The sequence below is a fragment of the Dermochelys coriacea genome, chromosome 6 (genome assembly GCF_009764565.3).
Source record: "Dermochelys coriacea isolate rDerCor1 chromosome 6, rDerCor1.pri.v4, whole genome shotgun sequence".
Lineage (NCBI taxonomy): Eukaryota > Metazoa > Chordata > Testudines > Dermochelyidae > Dermochelys > Dermochelys coriacea.
The window spans coordinates 23,529,150-23,540,074 of NC_050073.1; positions in this window are offsets into that span (position 1 = coordinate 23,529,150).

The following is a 10,925-nucleotide window of genomic DNA, read 5'->3' on the forward strand; positions in this document are numbered from 1 at the left end:
GCCCCGGGACTATTCCAATATAGCTGTGGCTTCACTGCTGTTGGTACCCTAGCTAGCTCGATTAAGCTCGGGTAAGTCTACCCATAATGCAATCACATCTTGCAGTTGCAGTGTAGACATACTCTAAGTAGTACAGTCAGCATTTGTAGGATTTGGCCTTTCCTTCAGTAAGATTTCTGCCAGAATATGGGCTTTCCCATGACTTTAGCGATCCCCAATAATATCCTGTTTTGTTGGTTAAAAGCAAGGGCAATGCAGTTTTTACAGAGGGTGTTTTTTATGGCAGAATGTTTGACAATATAGTGTAGCCATTCACTGCAACTGGAGAGTCTTAATATAAATTCTCCTAAGGCTCCCAATCCTTGCACAATATTATTGCAATTAGCAGACTGTTTAAGGTTATTTATCTCCACTCAACTAAATCTGTGAGAAAATTCATTCAGTTAGTACAATTATGCAATTGTGCTTTGCAACTGAAACAGTAAAAGAAGGTTTATGGGAGACATTTGGAAAAACAGCCAGTAAAAGCAAAGACAATCAGACAGTTTGGGCATGAGAAACAAGAAATCAAACAGACACACACAAAAAAACCCCGCTAGATTTATAGACATCAGAGAACAAAGCTGACAAAGAAAGCCTGAGTAAAATGAGAAAAGACATCACTTCACAGACTAAAGAGAAATCTGTAGACTTCGGTCCAATCTCTTATAAAAGGGGAAAGAAAATGGGGGGGGGGAGGTTGATGCTCCTCGCTTTCAGTGCTGTAAATAAGGAGCAACTGTACTGTGTCATTTATTTTAACAGACTCACACTAGAGTAAAACTGGTTTAAGTGAAAGGGGACTCAGGCCCAGAGGAATGGGTACAGAACCTGGCAGCTAGCCATTAGACTTAGGGATAGGCATAACATTTCTGTGACACTGACCTTAAAAAACACTAAAGATAGTGACAATTTTTCACAGGAAAGAGCGCAGTGACTCTGAGACATTTACTGTCCCACAAAAAACCCCTCATCTGAGGAGGTCTGTGTTTAATAAATGATAAGAAAGATAAAGTCTTGGAGTTGTCTATGTTTACTTGTTCTATAAATGTTGATGGAAGATTCTATTTCAGCCACTCGGAGGATCCTGATTAATATGTTTTTCAGCTTCATTTCAGTGGCTATAAATTCAGGAATGACTCAGGATTGAAATACACAGTAACCACAGGTGCTGAAAATAGACCACTATAATATAGTATATACCACAGTGTATAACCACTGCAAGGTGCTCTCCACCCATCTCTCTGAAGTTCCCACAGGTAGGTCACAACTCATATATATATATATTGTAGCTTGTTGTAGCTACGCATTGTTGTATACAGAGCAATGGTGTGAAGTGGGCCAGAAAACAGCAATATATTTAAGAGTAATCCTAGACAGCAGCACAGCCCAAATACCAGTCTGTGCCCTGCCCTGCTCCTTGGGGTAGGAAGGAGAAAATTGTTCCCATGTGAAAGTATGGATTCCAGTCTTTTAGATTCTGTACAGCTACAAATACAAATATTTTGGCTACAAATAGTTCTTTAGATAGCAGCTTCTAAAATCAGGTCAGAAAAGGAAGAGGGAAAGGGTATGATGATAATCAGAAAGATGTTATTTTATTCCTTGCAAACCCTCAAAGTCTAAAAATAAATGCTGCCAGGCAATGAAAAGATGGAATTTTAAGTTTCCCAATGGTATATAGCATCGATTTTTAGCCCTAATAAAAGGTTCAGACAAACTGCTATTAAATGACATTAATGACACAAAATACCAGACGTTAAAATGGTCGCTGCTTCTTCAGCCCCACAATGCTATTTTTGTCTGGTTCCAGGACTTAGCAACCTCTATGCCCCAAGCAAGGGGCAGTGCACTGTTTCACGGCCTCTGGAGCAGTCAGGAAGCAGAGTGTGACTATCATAGCAGGTGCGATGAAGAGGCAGATCCCAGACTTCACTCATTCCCTGTGCACAGAGCATCTGAGTGGGAGGTAGCTGAAGATATAATAGTTGGACGGTGAACACTAAGGCAGCAACTTGAGGAAAAACAGGAAAGGACATAGACTGCCACAGGGGGTAGCAATAAGGCAGGAGGAAGTCAGGGCAGGGCTAAGAAGGTGACAAAAGTCATACTGTAGCTATATGAATCATAGAAGCAGTGGGGGAGTTAGGATTGCTTTATGGGGGAAGGAGAAAAAAGACACAAACCAAGTAAATTAAAATCCCATCTCTTGGCTTAAAAAGCTACAGTTCCAGTGGTGAACTATATTGGCCCTTCTTGGTTCACTAAAGTTATCCCATAATGCATCATTGTATGACATTACAGCTACCAGAAATTTCACAGGCTGCAAAGAGACTTCTGCTTTTCATGATCCCACATAGTGATTAATTTTATTATAAAGAGTTATATTCAGCAAACCAGGAAATGTCAGAGTGCACAAAGTTGGGGGAGGGGAAAAAAGGGTGGGTTTTTTAAATGTCAGTTGATGCTTTTTTAGGTGCTGAATTAAATCTCACCCACAAAGTGGGGTAATTCAGCCGAGATCTCTGGGATTAACTGTTTAAATTTGCAACTCACTCTGAAAACCATGTTATGTCCAAGTAACTTTTATTTCAAAAGACAAGAGTTTATCTGCCTCAGCAGTAAAAGCAGCCACAGCAGCAGCAGGAGACAGCTAGTTTCCCCCCATCTCTCATTTGACAGTCACCATCCTCCTTGTCATTGGGAGAGAAACAAAGAAATTTCTTAGCTGATGTAAGCGAAGTTAAAAGGTGCAATGTCAGCTATCCAGTTCAGCAGCACATGACAGCCTGCAGTGGGACAAATGCCAGTTACATGAGGACAGAATGGTTCCGTGATTTGGATGTGGCCAGTATAACGTCTGTTGTTTTTCAGTACTAGCTGCAGCAGTCATTTACATTCTCACACAGCTACAGAGTCTGGATTTCTGGATATAAGGCCTTTGACTTCTATTGGCTTTGGATCAGTTTATTTATTTCAGCATGAATTTAGCGCTGATGCAAGGTGCCAGATTGAGTGTCCTGGGGACAGAAGTCCTCTGTTTATCTGAGCAATGCCAGATTCTGGCTCCTGCTCTCACCTCTTTGTGCAGCTCCAATGGTGCAAAGGGGCTCAAAAGCTGCCCTCAGTGGGCATCTTAGGATTCCCCAAGTATGGATGAATCTCTGCCTAGCATAGAGCTCCTGTAGCTGGTTCTATGCCCCGCTCTGTCCTGCTCCGTGTTGGGGGCACATGGAAGAGGGTGTGACCAGAATGTGCTGCATTCTGGTGATCCCCACCAAGCCCATTACAAACTGGCATAGTTTAAAGGACTCCTGAGGCTGTTTATAACTTGCGCTGGGGGCAATGCCAGGGGTTAAAGGAGCACCGATCCCCCTAAACTCAGTGTCATGGATACAGGGGGTTGCTCTGCAGAACTGTGATAACCTACCTCTTCTTTGTTGCCTACAGGCGTAACCTACTGAAGTTCTCCATGGCAGCCTTTCATCACTGTCTGTGTCTACTGTCCCCAACTACTGCTCTCTAATCCTTCCTTCTATGTTTCCATGACTATAAGCTATAACTGCTGTGCATTGAGAGAGATTTGTATGAGTAACATGTAGGATTAAATTGCATGGTGTGGTTATACTCTGGGCTAGGTTGATACCTAATTTTCCTGGTGAGACTGCTGAAAAAGAGCATCCTGGCTGGTAAATCATGTTTTACCGGAGAAAAACAAATATATTTTCTTGTTGCTCCCAGTCTCTCCTCTTCTAGTTGCTTAGCATTGCTCCCGGTTCATGTGACTCTGGGCAGTAACTCAGCAGAGTTGCCAAATAAACTGGCCAAACAACTATTGAACAGAGCTCCAAAAAAAATCCAGCTGAAAAATAGCAGGCATTGATGGGGGACACAGACATGTCACTGTGATAGCTAATCAAACTCCTTGGAGCAAGCAGCTGCACTCATTAGATGTCACCGTCAGGAACTGGCCTCTGGCTTTGTCAGCAAAGTCTTGGAAATTGCCAGTGGTTGAAAACAGATCTTCCCAAAGAACCCCAGTTAGCTGGATTGTATAGACAGAGGTGTTATAGTGACTCCATACTGTTCAATTTTACCTTCAGAGCATGTCTATGTCCTGCAGACCTTTAATTACTTTCCAAATAAAAATGAATCTGCATCTGAACAGTAAATTTATTTTAGGACATTTTTCAAAGCAGTGGGCCAAATTCTGCTCTTAATAACACAGGTACTAATCTGGAGTCAATAGAATTACTCTAGATTTAGGCCAGGGTCACTGACACCAGAATTTGATTCCTTTATGTAGAAATCTGAAGCAGCTAAAACTTGCCCCTTTGAAAATTTTTTGTCGTGAACCTTTATGGGTTTTATTTTCTGATCCCTAAATCGGAAAAACTATATCACTTGGGCCCTTCAGACTTTCACATATCACAGATAATTCAAGAATCAGGGTACTTTGTATTCTAAACTTAAAAGGGAAGCTGTTACAACCATTATTTGTCCCTTTTGGTTTTGTTCAACATCCTCAGAAGTTGATAGAAAATATGTTGTAAGTGTAACAGGGTGCCCAACTTCTTTCAGGGCTAGAGGTCTAGAATGGGTCTGCCAATTAACCCTGCCTACCACCCCTGAGAGGGGGGTGTGACTTGAGGTTTAATTGGTAAAATCAGCTGAGTATGGAGAAACTGATTCCTCTATAAAGAGCAACAGGCAGCAAACTGTAGAGTGAAATGACTGAAATGAAGCCAGTATGTGAGACTTCAGCAGAGGTTTATCAAGGCATGGAATGACTGCTGAGAGCAAGTAGACTTTAGCACGGACCCCGATTCTTTAAAGAAAACGTTTCAGCCATAGAAGGCCTTGGAGACTCCTAATGGGAAGGGGGGTGGGGAGGGGAAGTAGAGACTTGTGGAGATTTGATAACTTGATTTGGGATATGATTATTTTAATAAATCCAGCCCTAAGGAGAACTGTTGTTGAACCAAAGAGTTTGTTATGGTAGCTTGAGTGGGAGAGCCCTGAAAAGTACGGAAACTGAGGCAGGGCTGCTGCAGAGCAACCTCAGACCATGAGGGGGCACTTAGGAGGCAGCTGACCCATTAACAGTCAGGATCTGACACAAAACATTTTTTTTCATGCCAAAACTTTAGGTAGCTAGGGCAAATCTCAGGGTGGGAGAGGAGCTTCCACATCTCCTGTGGAGCTAAGGAACTCTGCAGGAGTGAGAGATAGCAAAAGCTCCCTTTGCCCAAAGAGTTCCTGAGCAGAGAGGAATCTCAGAAATGCTCCAATCCTGCAGAGTTCAGGAACTCCACAGGACAGGAGAGCATTGGATGCTCCCCTCCTGAGGACCTTTCTGCTGTATTCTTCAAGGTGTGGATGGATGGAACATTAGGAAGTGCACAGGAAAGGAGTAAGATTATATGAACCTTAGGAAGTTTCCCTCTTATACATTTGTTAAGAGGCCCCAGAAACTATAAACAAATGAGAATTTAAATCAGTTTATCGTTCCTGAGGCAGATTTCATGTTTGTTTCCATTTCTGTACAGAATCAACAAATCATGCTGGCTCACAATTGCCAATAAAATAACTGGAAATTGGAATTGTTCCCAGTCAGAGTGTTTCTTAGCTATGGCTGTCCCATTTGAAGATTCCTCCTTCCCACACAAATCATGAGATTATCTAGCAAAAGTGGAAGATAGAGAAACTAATGGGCTCAGAATCCCTCCTGCTGTTCTGGCCTCTTCAGGCCACTCAAACAAGTGCAAAGTAGCAGAATCTGGCCCTAATGACCAGCTAACAATTCCCCTGGCAAGGGGGAGCTCTGAGCTAATATAAAGTGGCATAGCTAGTTCCTATGACAAATGTCCATCTGCGTCCTATGTAGGGGGCAGGAAGAGGTGAGTTGTGGGTGGGAAAAGTGCACCTGAGCTACACTAATTCACAAGTAGTGTAAAGCCCTTGGGACCTTAGCTAATTGGTGTAAATTAGAGCAGCCCATTAGCTGCTCTATATTATGCCAATCATATGGGGCTGGTGCATGAGAAGCAGGGAGGTATAACTTTCTCCCTGACAGCACCTCTCCTTTTCTGTGCCAAATGCAATCTAATGCAGGAGAGCATCTGGAGCCAGCCATCAAAGGAGATTTTTCCAGCATACAGCTGAATTGTCAAGAAACTGGCACAGTGACATTGCTACTATTATCTTGTCCTATTATTATTTGTATTAGAGTAGCACCTAGAGGTCACAACTGAGATTAGGACTTCATTGTGCTAGGCATTGTGCATACAGAGACTAAGAGACAGTCCAAGTTCTGAAGAGTTTATAACCTAAATAGACAAAGGGTGGGAGAGGCACTGAGGGGTGAAGTGACTTGCCCAAGGTCACATAGCAGATATGTGGCAGAGACAGGACAAGACTCCAGCTCTCCTAACACAGTCTAATGTTCTTGTCTTAAGAATCAAGTGTATCCAGTTGTTTCACTCCTTCTAATTTCATATAGTGACTCTTAGATTAGCATCATTTAGCTAATCAGCCTTAAAATATTCACCCTGACAAAGTGAGGCACTGAAGCCAATGGATACTGCAGGTGCTTAGCAGGGGGCGTATAATTGAAATCATCGAGTATTTCTGCCTAAAAACTGATGGTACAGTATGGCCCTGATTTGACACATTTCCTTTGTTGTGGGTTTCCCTGACTAAGGACCTTGCGATTCGACACTTAATTTAGAATATGTTACTCTGTAAATGAGTTATAATAATTTGTCTGCAGTGTGCTTGTCACAAAAACAATGCAGAAGAAATTAATCTGGAGATAGGGTGACCAAACACCTTGATATTCAGAGCTTTATCTTATAGAAGTGCATATTACCCCACGCCCCCGTCCCAATTTTTCACACTTGCTATCTGGTCACCCTACCTGGAGACGAGCAGTAAGAGCCATTCTTATGTAACTTATGGCTGGAAACTTCCCCCAACAGGCAAATGCCACTCCTCACCCTGACACAAAGCCAGAGCACTTGGCTTTGCACAGGAGATCTAAGAGATGTGGGCGGGAAGGAATCCTTTGCCCAGTCCAGCAATTGATGAGAAGTGGCTGCACAGCTGCATCTCTGTCACTCTGACAGTTTGATGGATGATACTAGCAACTGAGGACTCTGTGCTACTCTTTGGGGGAGGGTTTACACTGTGTGCCCCTTCCGTACCCCACTTCCAAATCCCTCCTCTGTGCTGCCAGAGACTATATGTTCACCCTACAGAATTCACACAAATGATTCAAGCTCAAGTGACTTCCCTTGCACAAGAGAGTGCAACTTCACGGTAAAATAACAAGCGACTTCCATGTCCTTCCTTCTCACTGGTGCTGTACTCAATTGTGCATGATGCAAAAACTTCTGGACGCACATCCCATAGCAAGAGGCACCAGGGAATTCTTCAGAGCACAGAGAGATGCATTGTCCCCATATGCAGCCTGTCATTGGCCTACAGTAAAATCACAGTACTGTGGGGATGTGGCAGCATCTGGCCTTGAGCAGAAGCGTTGGCCACAGTTTGTTCTTGGACTTCTTGAGTGGGTGCTTGCTGCACAAGAGAGCCTTTGTCTGGCATGTGTTGAAGGCTATCATCATACATAATGACAACTGAAGAAATGTTCAGGAGACAGGTGCCATTGTGTTAATTATTCTTAAGAGTGGGATACTGTTGCCACTGAAGTGCTCTGTTGCTCTTGCTAGAAGTGGGACGTTACAGAAAGCCGCTCTTTGGTAAAGTCAACAGTAATGATCAGTGTTCTGACTAATGCTGCCACTGTTTAGATCATTCTTTTAAAAGAGTAAATAAATCTGTAGCCTTTGCTCCAAAGGTAAGTGTGGTGCTGATTTGAATTTAGATTGGGAAAATGTGGGAGCCTGGTCTGCTGATGGGCATTTTCAGAACCATTTAACTGTGGGATCGGTTTTGCTGAATAATCAGGCTTCTTAAAAGAGGGAATATTATGCTCATGATAATATCTTGTATTCATACAGCACCTTCACTCTGAAGGCTTCCATGTATATAGTGATCCCTCACCCTCCATTCAAATGCAACAGCATCTGGGGTGAAAGGTAGTCACTGTTTAATGAGTGCACAGCAACTACATAATGCTTAGGATAAGAAGTGACAATTAACTTCAATTGAACTGAAACGGCATGAAAATTTAGGCAGGCAGAATGTAATTAGTGAGGGTAGAATTTAGCCAAAACACTGAGGCTAAAACTCCGGTGATTTTGAGAAATGCCATGTCCACAAGAAGGTCTCATCTGAAAGACAAAGCATTTATACAATACACTCAATGCTATTCCAATGCACTGGATCACTCAGAAGAGTGTTACCTGAAAACTCCCCAACGCTGCTTCTTGCAGTTCCTCGTTTTTCCTCAGTCGGGGTCTCCGATCCAACTACAGGTTGAACCTCTCTAGTCTGGCACCCTCAGGACCAGAGAATTTCTGAACCATGGGAGGGTAGCAAGCGGGTCTCTTTTTATTTTTATCTCGCCGAGGCAAATAAAAGGAACAATGCTTGCAACCCCACCTAGTCAAGGCTTACTGCCTCTCTTCATAACAAAGTGTTAGTGTTGTTACACAATTTTACTGTATTGGCACAATGAAATAAGTAGATAAAGCATAAAAAACATAAAATAAAATCATGCCAGACCACAGATGTTGCGGGACCAGAGAGTGCTGGACCTGAGAGGTTCAACCTGTACTGACCTGCCTTGAACCTTGTGAGATCTAATAGAATCACAGCACCAGCTGTTATGACTATAAATTGTATATAGGCCATTACAGCCCCAAATAGCCTGTTTTTCATGTACTTTAGTAAAAATAGTCCTTGCCGCTTTTCTTCATTCCAAAGGACATTTGCACTCAGGCAATGGCTTTTTTCTTCATTGTCTTTCTTCACTCTCTGTTCAGCCCCATGCAATAAAGTTAGAATGCAGGATTCGGCAGAACAAGCTACGCGGAGAGAGGGGGGAGCTTACTCAAGCTTGGACAGCATAAGTAATAGCAGAGGGAACAGAGAAAATTACAAGCAGAGTACATTATTAGTATGGACCAACCAAGATCTAGGCCCCGTTGTACCAGGCACTGCACAAACACTGTGGCGGGGGCTGTCTCCTATCTGTATGAGCTTACAGTCTACATAGATAGGACGGATGCAAGGTAGGAAAGGGGTAGAACAAACCAGCAGAATGAACAGAGATGGTGTCAAACATCAAATTAGTGTCAGGATTTTTTTCTTGGGTAGGTGGGTGCTTCATTGGGAGGGAATAAGCTCAATAGAAAGAAAGGGGGAGGGGACATTAAACCAAGTGGGGTGGGGGGGGAGGAAGGAGCAAGATAAGAAGGGCAGGTGTGGAATAAGGCTCTGGGGCAGAAAAGACTGTGAGATGGGGGTGGGAAAGGGTTGGAGTGAACAGCCAGTCAGCACAGGGGAAAGAACATTCAGATAAAACTGTAGAAAATATTATTAGTGTCCATAGGTCCCTGCTTAAGCTGCATCTGCAACTGCTCTCGCTGGCTTCAAAACACAAATGTCCTCTGTAAGGAACAAAAGTGGTAAGGACAATTTTTACTGAAGTATATGAAAGACATATGTATTTTGGGATATAATGGCATACACATAAGTGCTGGAACTAGAGGTGCTGGGGGTAGGATTGCCAGGTGTCCAGTTTTCGATCGGAACACACGGTCAAAAAGGGATCCTAATGGCTGCAATCAGCACTGCTGCCCCAGCTCCGCAGCTCCCATTGTCTGGGAACCATGGCCAATGGGAGCTGCAGAGGTGGTGTCTGTGTATGGGACAGCGCAGATCCGCGTGGCCACGCCACAGTGTAGGGGCTGGAGAGAAATGCCAGCTGCTTCTGGGGAGCTGCCTGAGGTAAGCACCATCCAGACCTGCTACCTGCACCCAAACCTCCTCCCACACCCCAACATCCTGCCCCACCCTGAGGCTCCTCCCACACCCAAACTCCCTCCCAGAGCCCACACCCCCCTCCTGCACTCTGAATCCCTCGGCCCCAGTCTGGATCCCCCTCCTGCACCCCAAACCCCACATCCCCAGCCCAACATCAGAGCCCACACCCCCAGCCGAAGCTCTCACCCCCCCTCCCAGGCCAGAGCGCCCCCCCTGCAACCTGAACCCCTCATTTCTGGCTCCAGCACAGAGCCTATACCCCCTCCAACACCCTATCCTCCTGCCCCAACCCAATAAAAATTAGTGAGTGAGCGAGGGTGGGGGACAGCTAGCGACAGAGGGGGGGATGGAGTGAGTGGGGGGTAGGGGCTTGGAGAAGAGGTGGGGGCAGAGCCTCGGGAAGGGACGGGGTAGGGGTCAGGGCAAGGGTGTTCATTTTTCTGCACCTGGAAAGTTGGCAACCCTAGCTGGGGGTGTGCCACAGCCCCTGGCTTGAAGTGGTTTCCATCATGTACAGGGTTTACAGTTTGCTTCAATGGCTCTCAGAACCCCTACTATTCAAATGGTTCCAGCATCCTGGGCCTAAATCCAGCACCACTTGTGCTTCAGTCTCTGGCTGGCTCCTCCCTGCAGTGGACTTTGTTTAAATAGTGTATGCTGCATTCTGTTTAAATATTCACGTCTTACAAGTTTAGTACTGTCAGAGGACGAGTGTTTCACAGGAAAATTAATGTACAAAGCCCAATCGTCTCTCACTGGGCACCACCGCTTCATTACAGCCTTAGACGCTGAAGAGATTGATCCTCTCATTTGTGTTGCCCTGAAGGCTGCAATTCAAAAGTTGAAATGTATGGATTGCAAAAGCTGACAAGGGCCCAGTTCGCTCCAGCTGTATGTTAACACTGCAGTGACCCTACTTCAAAAAGCTCACT